At 39.6% G+C, this 12,985-nt stretch overlaps 1 protein-coding gene across 1 annotated transcript in view; it reads left to right on the top strand.

The window, feature by feature from the left end:
• TENM3 (teneurin transmembrane protein 3) overlaps positions 1-12,985 on the top strand; it is a 2,419,468-nt gene that overhangs the window by 1,277,900 nt on the left and 1,128,583 nt on the right. The gene's annotated exons all lie outside the window — the stretch shown is intronic.

Raw genomic sequence — 12,985 nt, 5'->3', positions numbered from 1 at the left:
GCTCATTCTCATGAAGTCAATGTCCCAAACTCCTCTTCATACGTGGCTGTCCCTGCTGAGTTTCCTCCTCCAGGCTGCCAGGCTGAGTCTAATCTCCCACAACTATCTCTATTGTAGCCCTTATTCTGTCATTTTCTTGCCTAGTGTTTCTCTTCGAGAAGCATCTACCATGTTCCCTTAAGGCCAAGGACTATATCATTTTCCTTTATATTTCCTTATACTCCCTTTATATTTCCTTTCTATTATAGTGCAGTGGCTTGTAGGTGCCAGCAGTAGAAACAGAAAACTTGTTTTTTTTCTTAATGAGAAAATGCCACTCAAGAGCAAAGAAAGGTGTAGCACTGATTTATACTAACCATAATGTGTGTATTTAGGAATTGTTGTAACTCAGACCTTCATACCGTCTGGTGGTTCAGCCATAGTTTCCTCCTTTACATTTTAAATATGAAAGTTCATTTTTTTATCGAAAAGCTCGATGCTTATAAACATCTAAATTTGACTTCTTCACTAACCCATTTATCACCCAGGCTCCTACACTTCCACCTACATTTGAAACCAGGGCATATTTCTGCTCCAGAGTCTATGAACCAGCTCATCCATTGCACTTAAAAGTGTTTTTATAGGAAACGGCCCAACATAAATAATAAATAGTGAAGTACATTTTACTCGTCCATCATAGTATTAATTTGCCCTCCAGTTCCTATGTAATGCATCAGGTGCACGAGTCTAGACTCATTTAGATTAGAAATAGCCCAGAATGTGGATTAGACACATATTTATCATCTTGATTTATTAAGGAGCAGCTGTAGAATGATGCTAATTAAGCATCTATGCTTTCTTTTTGAGACTATAATTGTTTTTGGAACAAGCAGAAATATAAGGAAATAAATAGGCAGAGAGATTTGAATACGTTAAATCTCTATGGTAAAGACAACGTCCCCTTACATTTCCCTGCAACTTACATATTTAAGGAGGACATTCCCATGGTTTAGAAAATATTGCATCTAGAAGACATTCCTCTAAAACATTTTTGTGGCATTATCTAGACCGTTTTGAATCATTTAGCTAATATTTCCTGAGTGTCTTCAGCCTTCAGCTGTGCTTAGTTGGCAGGGCTCTCATTACCAAGTTCTCAACTGAAATTGTATAAATATTCACATGCAAGGGAAATGTAAGCATACTATATGGTCTAAAGAAATATTGTTGCTCTTCAGACCTTCTATAAAAATTCTGTTATCTACCTTTACCAGCCAGAAGCAGAGTGACTCTAACTAAGTCTTTAAAAAACAAACAGAAAAACCAGAAGCCTTCAGAGTTTAGGTCAGTTTTGTCGTTAACACTACATAGAAAACTCAGATAAAAGTAAATGTAATTCCAGGGTGGCCCGGTGGCACAGTGGTTGGGTTCACACATTCCACTTCAGTGGCCCAGGACTCACCTTTTTTAATCCCGGGTGCAGACCTACACACCGATTGTCAAGCCATGCTGTGGCAGGTGTCCCACATATAAAGTAGAGGAAGATGGGCACAGATGTTGGCTCAGGGCCAGTCTTCCTCAGCAAAAAGAGGAGGATTGGCGGCAGATGTTAGCTCAAGGCTAATCTTCCTCAAAAAAAAAAAAAGAGAGAGAGAGAGAGAGAACAAAAAAGTAAATGTAACTCCTTTGGGTTAGTTGTGACAATAACAAATATCAATAAAATGAAGGAAATAGTTCCAGTAAATCAGTCTAGTAAGAGGAGAAGAAGAGAGGAGCTTTGCATTGCAAGCTTCCGGCCTATTGAAAAAAATACGATAACCTCAAATCTCTGCTTCTACACTATCCACAAAATGAAACACCAAAAAACAATTAAGCTTAAATAAAAAGAAAAAACTTTACATAGTTATAAAGTAGCCAAGGTTTTAGGAGGATGTCTCTCTGTATCTTATCACATTGCTTTCTTGTCCCTGTAACTGTCCCCACTTAAAGTTCATCCTCTTTGAACATATCTTAAGTACAACAAGCTAGGAACCAGCATATGAGCAGGCTAGCTCTTTGCAAGTGGGTAATTCCGACCACAGCTTTCAATTTAAATGTTTTCTTGTTTTGTTTTGTTTTTACCTTTTAGAGAATGCTGAAAAGCTAACTTACTTAAAATAAAACTTTACTTGAAAATAGTTTTCAGCATCAACTGGGATATTTATATAAATATTTAAAAACAAATGGAAAAAAAAAATACCACAAGTACACCAGCAGTAATGCTGTCAACTCTAGTAAATAATGTGCCCTTCAGTTGCAAAATGAAATAAGAAGTCGGAGTTTGGAAAACAGTAAACGCTTTTACTACCTTAAAAGCTTGACCCAGATAAGGTTCTTGAAAATGAGAGTCAAATTCTCATTTTCAACTCAGAGCATTTCTTCAGCAGCGGTGTGAGTTCCTGTGAGGATATAGGATTTGTAATTCCATTTATGAAATTGTAGTAGCAGTCAAAAATTTTTTAAATTTAAAGCTTTGGTTCACTGATTTACTCTGTGCCTATCTTATTAGCATCACATTAAAAATTCCAGGTTTGGAGGAAAGGCTGTCATAGATTCAGAGCGTTTAACGTCTTTCTTCAGCTCAGTCTAATCTGTACTTTTGCTATAAATTTTCTTGTAGAAAAAAGGCAAAATAAAATTAGTAGCAAATGCTTATATTGTTCCATGGAATTAAAAAAGAAAACACATTGTGAGACAGATCTTCTATCTAGGGAATAGTTTTACATTACATTGCTTGGCTTTGCAGAATTTCATGAAAAGACAATGTTTTTGAAGTTGCATAATGTTTTGACGCTTCTAGATGGCAACGAGTCTTGTTGAGAAGGGCTGTGTAGGTGTGTTGCAGGTGAGGTGGGGGCTTCTGGCCGGATGTGTAGCCTCTGGATTGTTAGTCATGACTACTATTGATGGCTAGGGGATCCTCAGTCTTTTCAGTATCTACAACAAAATCTAAGGAAGCAACCAAACGATCTCCTTAGAAAGGCTAAACCCACACTTCACAGTGTGAATTAGAGGTAATTTACTCTATGCTCTGACATTTACCAGTGCAAAGCCTGGGGCTTGGTAGACACCAGAAAGAACTGAGGAATGAATGCTGAATGGAAGGTCCAAACAACACCATAGTCATCTCCTATATATTTTGGCACTGCCATAGAACAGACCTGTGAGACAGGTCTTGGTCATCCCCATCTTATAGATCAGATAACTGAGGCCAAGAGGAGTTCCGTGAGTTCTCCAAGGACACCCATTAGTAAGTGGTGGAGCTAGAGCTGAAGTCCAAGTCAGCTTTTCCTTAAAGCCAACACTTGTTTAGTTGAATGACGCTTTCATGAGCACAATTATATATAAAACTTCATATAATAGGGGTGGGGCTCAGACATAGAGTTGCAGTTCTTCTTTACTAAAGAGTGTGTGAGAATTCCTAGCTGAAAGTGATTCAGGAATTGCCTCTCTTCTCTCCTAGCCCACACTTTACTACTTGCACGGCCCATGTTCTACTATATTTTTCTCTTTGCCCTGCTCATTGCAACTGGGTTGGGCTAGGCTAGAATTGTCCTTTCTTGCCTTAGAGTTTCTTGCACTATCTGCATACCATTGTCCTCCTTATTTGCCCAGGGCCCACACTTTAAGAAGGAAGTCCCTATCAACTGTATTTCTAGGGCTCTTCTCCAACATGCTTTGAAAAGATCTGCCACTAGTAACCCAGGATTGGACTCTCTTTAGCTTCTGTCTCTTTCTCTGTTTTTCCATTCGCTGCCTCTGTGTCCTGCCCCATTATTGGAGTAAAGTCCCCACAGAAATGGTGACTTAGATATGCACTCCCAACTTGTGATTGGAATTGACAATAAGTATCTCCAGTCCACTCTTTAAAATATGAATGCCATGATACTTCTCCTGTAACACTGTTAAATACCTTTTTCCTTGCAATAACTCAATGATTTTGTGCCTCCATTTCCTTCTTACAGTTTGTTTGCATCTACCATGATGGGAAGTTGTTCTGAATCTTATAAAGAAAGGAGATTAAGGGAATCATTTCATAGTTAATTCTTCCTGATTCTTTATTTTGTTGGAGCCTCACATTCTCCACAACCAATGCTAATCTTGAGCTTGTAGGTCTTAAGAAGAGTAATTCTGAAAGTCAATCAATGCTAGAGCATCTTGAGGAAAATTAACCAGGTCTCAGGGCAAAGACAAGGCAGGTTGGACACCAGCCAATGTGAACTTTGGGGTCTCTACTTTTAGCCTAGAGGAAACCTATTTGCTCCTGGAAGCTAAGATTGTAACCAACCCTCCTTAAATTGAATATGCGGTCTCCCCAACTGTCTCTGAGTGTGCCCAATTTTCCAAGGTTTCTTCATGCTCATCATGCTCTCTTAAAAGCACATGATCGGAGCCTCCACATCAGGGCAAGACTAGGTGACGGAGGCACTCATCTCAGGCACAGAGCTTAAGGGGCGCCAAGAAAGTCAGTGATCAAAATAAATATTTTGAAACCAAAATTAATATAGAAATCCACGATAAACAAAATATAAAGATTGAAAATAAACACAGGATCAGTGTTACTGATTTTTCTTGTTTCCCCTAAGGGTCCAGTAGGACTTGAGCACTGCACCAAAGATCAGTGCAGACCTGGAATCCCATCTCTTGGGGGAACAAGGATGTAGATTGAGGAGCCAGTTCCTTGGCACCAGTTCCCTGAATAACATTAACACCTTGAAGAAGATATTCTCTCTATTTTACAGATTATGAAACTGAGGTCCAGACCCACTAACTAAGTGACAAAGAAGGTATTCAAACCCCTGCAGCCTGACTCCAGAGGCCCTGCACTCAGTTACTACCCTATTTTGTACTGATTCCCCATTCAATCATTTTAAGCCTCCTTAAAATCCTGGGTGTATGCTCTGCTTTGTGCACTCAAGTGTATTCAACAGTCAATGAGCTACAATTATATTCTTCACAAGTGTAACTGGAGAGAAGTGAAAAAAATTTCATAGGGTTGGTAAGAGATAGAGGGGAAGACAAGATCCTTCTCCAACCAGGTGACCAGGCCATTTCAACTCTGACCCATTTTCTTATTGCATGAGGAATTTGTATAAGTTTGCTCCATGCTCAGCATCTAGAATCATATATAGAATGCCTATGTGTTTCTGAATCATTAATCTTTTCTAAAGTCAAATAAAACTCCTATCATGGAGGGGGATGCCCCCGGAGTATGGAGAATAGGTACCCATACATATATATCGAAAGTAGGGGCACACAGAGATTGTGTTAAGCATGAAAAGAGAGCATAAAAGTTAGCATCGGCCCCACAGAGCAGGGCTGTGCCCCTGCAAAATGCTTTTGTTACCCATTATTATAGAAATGCTACAGGAATCCGGATATTAACACAAAAGCTCTCTTTGCACGCACATGTCTATTGTAGAGTTTATTCCCATAGCACACTCCAATTGTCTTACAATTGGTTTGTTCATTTATTTGCCAATAACCAGAATGCTTTTTCCACTTCACAACTATTTCACACCAGTGCTGATGTCTGAACCACAGGGAAAAACCTGAATGCTTTGTGTACACTATCCCATGTACTAAATTTTCTACCACATGGGGCTTTGCAAGTGATCATAGAATAATTCTCTACTTTTATCAAACATGCCCTTCCATTTTGATTTTTTTTTCAGTTTGAACCAGATTTTGGTGTATATTTCAGATTTTACTTACAGGACAAGCATCGAGTATTTTGCCGGGTTTAATTAAGCCCTTTCCAGCACGCTCAGGTGCACTCATTCGAAGCTATCCATCATATCCAAGTGGATCAGGAGGAGGGTTTAACATGTGTTGAGTAGTAATCTTGTTGTTTGTGTTCATCTGTTCATCAAGGAAAAAAAACAGTCAATTTAAAGCAACATGGGAGTGGCAATCCTTGTCCGTAAGGCAACTGTAGTGTAATTGACCTCCTTTAGCATTCAATTTCTCAAGCCTCTATGAAGCTTAATTTTGAACATCAAAGAGGTACCTGTGGAAGAAACTGTTCCAGACTGGTGAGTAAACAAATTAGAGTTAATAGGGTCGTTATCTTTTGCAGTAAAAATTTAGACTGGGTATTCCTCGCTAACAGATATGTAAACTGTCAGTGTGTGGGGTTTTTTTTTTTTAAGCCTTTTAAAATATAATCAGACCTAGAATTTGACAAAATCTTCTATATTCTTTGCTTAATGGCATTTCCTAGGTTTAGATAGGGCTCGGTTTTTAGAACGTGAAAGTGTTTATGAAAATCCCTTCCTAGCCACATGTAATCCATGCTGATAAATGTATTCCTGTATGTCCATGAATTATAGAGCTCCATGGTTCCAGCTACACAGTGAGAATCAGACATTACTATCCAGGGTGCCAGCTATGTAACAAAGCGCCTGGCTTCTAATTGCCCATAGCACAATATCAACAGTGATCTGTTTAAACACATTGAGTAATTCATGAAGATACAATGCAGGTGGGGGGAGGGATTAATAAAAGAGTTTGTTTTGTATTAAACCTCAAGACTGATGAGGAAAAAAAAAAGATATGTTAAACATAGAGGTAGAGCAAATATTTGCTAGCTTTGACAAAGGAGACTTGTAGGAGCAATTTAGACTGGAAATCTGCAGCTGGGCAAGCTCATCCAGTGGTAAACCACCTCCTTACTGTGAAAACTTATTGTACCAGCAGGATACGAGAAGAGAGAACAGCAATGAAAGCGCAAGTTAAAAGTCAAAGAAAAACAGAGTGAGGCAGCGATCATGCGGCGCTCTGTGTTTTCAAATGTGTGTTTGGGAGATGTGCAATGTGACTTAATTATGAATGAAGATTTTTACGTGTATATTTACTCTTTCCCTTCTCAAAATGCTGCGGTAGCTTTTCTTATAACTGGCAAAAATCAGTTTTACACTAAAATTAGCCTCCTTTAGTCCCTTTTGTTCATCTTCTGTTAATTCTATCAAAAGAAAAATGTTTTATTTCCCATTACGGCTTGCACCAAAATAAGACACCCATAAAAATTTAAAAATAAAAATGCTATAATTATTATATAAAATTTTTAGGGAGCCACAATTATTGTGTTGGGGTAAACTGTTCCAAGATAGTGATTTTTAATAATTTTATGCTTATAGGTGATTGTTACACCATTTTTATTGGACGTTTAATCATTTTTGTACTTATGAAAATTAAGATAATCATCACTTTTAAAGTAGTATATTAAAAGCTTTATGAATAATTTTTTTCTGTATAGAGAAGGAGTGTTAGCAGTTGAATTTCCTGTGTCGGTGCCTCTAAGCCATAAAAGTCTGAAAAATAGAAATACCACAATAAGCAGAGGCTGTTGGAGAGCAAACCTCAGTGAGGGGAGTTTAAGCCTCTAAGATTCAAACACAGAGAGTGCTCACATGAGTTGTTCGACACGTGGTGACTTTGGAATTGCTCAGGTCAGAATTTCTGTCTTAGTTTTCAATATATGTAGCAATAAATACCCACATGGCACTCAGGCCCCTGAGGCTCCCTGATTACCGAAGTTCATTCTAGGTCTGGGTCAGCAAACAAAGCATTAAACTTCTCTACACTTGGGTGGTAAAACCCCAAATCCTCTTCTCTTTTCAAGCTTTGCCATCCTTAGGGAGATAAACTCTGAGGAACCATAAAGGCCTTAAATTTGCCACTTGTAAACAACCTTATCACTTGATGTGGTACTGACACACCGCTTCTGCACGATGCAGCAACAGCCTGCACTGGGCGAAGCCGTGCTGCGCTGGCAAAAGGGAGAAAATGCTGATGTGCTCCCTTCTGCCAGATTTATGGCCTGAAATTCGGAATATTTTTACCCATACGATACTGCTGTCATTCCTGCACCTTTGCAAGTGTCAGAGGGTACCCGGGCGATGTATCTAAAGAGAGAGAAAGAGATGTGCACCAGAGAGACTATTTTCTAACAGGATTAAGCAAACAACTGGGCATAAACACAAAGCAAAACTCAACAAAGCAAAAAAGCCCTGTTTTTGCTAAGAAAACAAAAAGGCAAACTGCTTAAGTAACTTTGTCCAAGAAAGCAGCTAAGACTTTCAGGAAATTAGAGTGGTAGAGATCAAAAATGGATCCTGAAAGAGAAAGAAAACTATTCCTTTTTTTTAAACAGATGGAGCTTTCTCTTTCAATATCACCTAATGAACATTATTATATGGATCCTATTGGCCACTCCAAGTGCAGATGTCGACTCCTGTCAGTCCATGTTGAAGACTAAACAATTTCACGACCCCAGAAGTTTCAATTGTCTACGGGTCTTACCTGAATTGATCTTAGGGCATGAATTAAAAGTAAATCATCAATCATCATTAATTATCTGTTCAACTGATGTCTGCACTTTCTTACACTTTAATCTTCATTAACATGTAGGAAAGCGGAAATCCCAGAGGAGATGCCACATGTGTTTCTGTGTTGTGCATATGTCTCTCCAGAACATTCAACAGCCCAGAAAAAATAGCTCTCCTCAATGGGAAGCCGATACCACCAGGGCTTTTCCTCTGCATGCTTCAGATTAAATCAAAAGGCTCAATTTGAGCAGCCATGGGCCAAAGCAAGATTCAGCTCTTTACATCTGAGACCCTGGCGCTCCATCACGGGAGCACCTTCTGTACCGCTTGAAGCGTGTCCTGTAAGAGGCCATTGTATTCTCCCATCCTGGAGGAGCAGGACAGCGTCTTCATTCCAGATGCGATTCTCTTACTCTTTGTTATGAGCTGTTTGGAGCAAAAGAACTCTTAAGAATGTCATTAGCTTCTTTGAGTTCTTGTTAAATATAGAAGCTTTGTAAGTGCTGTCTGGTGTATAAAAATTGCTTGCAGTTAGGTTCCTTGAAATAGTTTACTTGGAAAGGGAAAGGGAAAATGTGAAACTCTTTTGATGAGCCATGGAATGAATGATAGATTTTATGCAGAAGCTTCCCATTTTGCTTTGTATTATTTCCTCTCCTGAAAGATATGTAGTGATGCTCTTGGCATGTGTAATTGTAACCCAATGACGAAAGATTTTATTCTATACAGCGACATCCTTAAACACTGGAACCATTTTGACTCAGCCTATGCCTGTGGCTAAAGTAGTGTCCAGCTGTAAATTGGAAGCGATGTCCCTTCCTAAATATTTGACTGCTTCATTTCAGTTCTCCTCCTTTATTCCGTGTGTCAGTCGTTACCAAGCAAGTATGAAATAGCTCGTTCTATCCTGGATCCGTGTAAGTAACTTGCGGAGCTAAGGTTGCAAGAGTCTATTGCTCAGGCTAGGTCCTATTTCAAGGGGAATATATCACTATACTTAAAAGGTCAATATGTCACAATTGACATGATTTCACATCAATGAGAGGGTCTTGCAAAAATCCTAGCAGTATTTTTTTAAGCTTGAAGACGTTTTGTGCTTACACACATAGCCCAAGAATGAGATTACTTTTATTATCTGTTCTCAAGCTTTTAAAATGTTCTGACATGATTAGAGTAATCTTATGAAAATTATTCTGTTGCACTCTGATTAGTTGAGCTAATCTTCCAGAAAGAGCCTCCAACCTTTTCTCTGAACATCTTTCTTTTTAAAATGGTAATTATTAGAAAAATGGTTGCAGTGTGTCTTTCATGAGTGACAGAAATGTGAAGACTCAATATTTCTTGCAGCCCTGAACGGAAATCAGAAAACCAGCAAATCTGGAGAAATACGTCAACAAATTCAGAGTCTGTCCTTCTGTCCAGTTTGCTGTGGTCACAGAACACGGGACAGGGTTGGTTTCCAGAACTATTTTCCAGGGGCAAAGTGAAGACAGAAGGGAGGGGGAGGGGCCCACCCGGTGGCGCAGCAGTTAAGTGCGCATATTCCACTTTGGTGGCCGAATTCGCCGGTTTAGATCCGGGTGCAGACACGGCACCGCTTGTCAAGCCATGCTGTGGCAGGCGTCCCACATATAAAGTAGAGGAAGACGGGCACAGATGTTAGCTCAGGGCCAGTCTTCCTCAGCAAAAAGAGGAGGATTGGCAGCAGTTAGCTCAGGGCTAATCTTCCTCAAAAAAAAAGAAAAAAAAAAAAAGGAAGGGAGGGGGAAGGAAGGGGAAAGGAGAGCGAAAGGACCAGAAGTTAGAACTCATCTCTGATTCAGTTGCGAAGGTTATCTTATTGACATATAAGTCTGCACCCTCAGAAAATGGGATTGTACATTTTCTGTGTATTATCCTTCTTCAGTTAATTCTGGAACATGGTTTACCTGTCCCCAATTGTCCTTGGCCCGCCACTTCCACCGTAAATTGATAAACTGGCATCCAAATGAGTTTCCTTGAAGCAAGCTCTAACTGAGAGGAGAGTATGATGTTCTTCTCCCAAGGATCAGATATCTTCACAGAGGTCCCCTACGCACCACAAAGTAGTTTTAGCCTTCAAAAGTATCAGCATCCTTTGGTGTACTTAGAGCAAAGCTACATAGAATAACATCCTACTGGATTCAAACAGTAGCCTACAAGAGCTCAATCATCTCTGAAGAGCTTTCATTTGACAAAAAGGCAAAGGAAACAGGTCTTTGTTGGTTTCCCTTTTTTAGGAAACAAAAGGCTGTTCAATTCTCTCTTCCGTTTTCCTGCCTATGTTACACTCACAGAATTCCACATGGTTTGCTGCTGGAGAAGACAAAGGTTGCTAGCTCCTTTGTCATCCACAAAACACCAATCTTCTTAAAATCATGCAAATTTTTCTTTACAGACTCACCTGTGAAAATGCGGGAAAACAGTACTTACAGTCATTTCCATCGTTTTGTTGGTTTCAGGAGGATGGAATTTTTTTCACTTCTACTTTACAAATATGAATCTAGATGGGATAGTGACTCACCAATTTATCACAAGTAGAAAATACGTCAAATAAATTGGTGACTCATTTCCTGTTGGATTTATTAGGAAAAACTTCCATACCAGGCAAACCGCTTTAGCAAATGCACACGCTGTTAGAATTTCCCAGGAAGGTTAGAAGGAGCAAAAATAAACTCAGAATTCCTTACTCCTCTTTGGGATGAAGGCGTAGGTTCTACAGGCAGCTGTCGTGCACGCTCTGATTTAACTATAAGTAAAGAGCTGTTTGATTAATCAGTCTCTAGCAGGTTTTATGCATTAAATTTACTTTTACAAAATGCAAAAGTTATTCTTATCCATATTCTCAGTTTGACTGATTAATTATCTATGGTTCCCCAGCACATGCCATGATCACAGTAATGTTCTTTGGAGATATAATCATCAAAGAGCATCCCTTGGTTTGTGTGGTACATGAGAAGGGCATAAATAATGAAACAGAACCGAGACCATTAATTCGTTCTGTTTTGTTTTCAGCGCTCGGAGGTCGGTTTACTAGGTAGGGGGTATGGAGTAGATGGGAAGTGGGGGGCCGATGGGAGGAGGAAGGGGTGTGTATCAGAATTTTACACTGATCCTTTGAGCCAGACCTTCTCTCTGGACCATGCCCCCCGAAGTTCTGGCAAGTCTTGAGGGCTTAGAAGTTCTCATCTTGGCTTGCCAAGCTGTAGGTATTCCTGAGGCACAGAACGCTCATTTGGAGCTAAATACATGTTTCTCGAACATCAGATGATTAGAAGAAATCACTTGGCTATGACTTATATAGTTTACATTTTAACTTAGTGTATAATGCAGATTTTTATGCAGGTTAAAAAAAATTCAGAAGTTTGACTTGTTGTTGCTAATTAAGAATGCAGAAGAACAGAGGGCAAACAGCAAAGCTTTCAAAATATATTCCTGCTCCTGACTTATAATGGCATTGAAGAACAGCTGGCTGAGTTTGCTGGGCGGACCTCTGTCGTGTACCACTCTTCCCGAGCCCTCATTCATGTTATATAACATTTATGTCAAGGAATTCTGACAATTTGATTCTTTGTAATACCCCTTTGCCAATTTACCTTTTCCCCTGTGTTTTCATTTTTCTATGACTTGAATGTTTCCATTGTGTAGACATTTTTGAACAAAATTGTGGTTGACCAGCTTATTGAATACTGATCTCCTTTTCTCTGATGCAGCAGTCAGGGGCTGTGGCCTGGCAGGTCTTTTTACCACATACTAATGGGAACAGCTGGCTGAGTGCCCTCGGGCAGAACTGAACCGTGAGCAGCCACTCCTCGCATCTCCCTGTGGGTGATTAAGGGTGTAGTGCTCCAGCTGGCAACGGAAACAGCCCTCCTCCTGGGGTGAATTTTCCAGTGGAGGAGAGAACAGCACAATAGATCTTAACCAAATAATGTAAGTGCAGGACATTTGAGAGGCACGTTTTCTAGAATGTCTGCATTCAGCTTTCTTGAACAGTCCTAAACCAAAATATTCAATAGCAACGTTACTCTAAGAAGCCCAAGGCAACAAAGGTCAGAGAATGGAATGTTTCATTGTTATTTTCCTTTAGTATAATCTTGAATTTAACTGACTGGGTCATTTCCCTGGGTAAAAGAAATTATTCTTTCAAATTTCTGAGAAAATGAATTCTATGGAATCTAATCATTTTTTTTGTTTTTTTGAGGAAGATTAGCCCTGAGTTAATGTTTGTTGCCAATCCTCCTCTTTTTGCTGAGGAAGATCGGCCCTGAGCTAACATCTGTGCCCATCTTCCTCCACTTTATATGTGGGACGCCACCACAGCATGGCTCGATAAGTAGTGACTTAGGTCGACACCCAGGATCCAAACCAGCAAACCCCAGGCAGCCAAAACAGGGCGCATGAACTTCACCACTGTGCCACTGGGCCAGCTCCTAGAATCTAATCATTTTTGCTTTATAATTTTAAAATAATCTAAAAATACAGGAAAAAGAGAAAACAATTAAAAGAAAAAACAGAAAATTGGTGAGTCAGTAATGAAGACCCCAACAGGTACAAAATGTAAGATCTACCAGCTATATGTTTTGGGCCCTGTCAAATCTGTATTTGACGGGGTAAAGCAG

This window comes from Equus caballus, chromosome 27 (genome assembly GCF_041296265.1).
Source record: "Equus caballus isolate H_3958 breed thoroughbred chromosome 27, TB-T2T, whole genome shotgun sequence".
NCBI classification, from domain to species: Eukaryota; Metazoa; Chordata; class Mammalia; order Perissodactyla; family Equidae; genus Equus; species Equus caballus.
The sequence above is the reverse complement of the archived record's forward strand: the minus strand, read 5'-3'. Positions and strand labels throughout refer to the sequence as shown.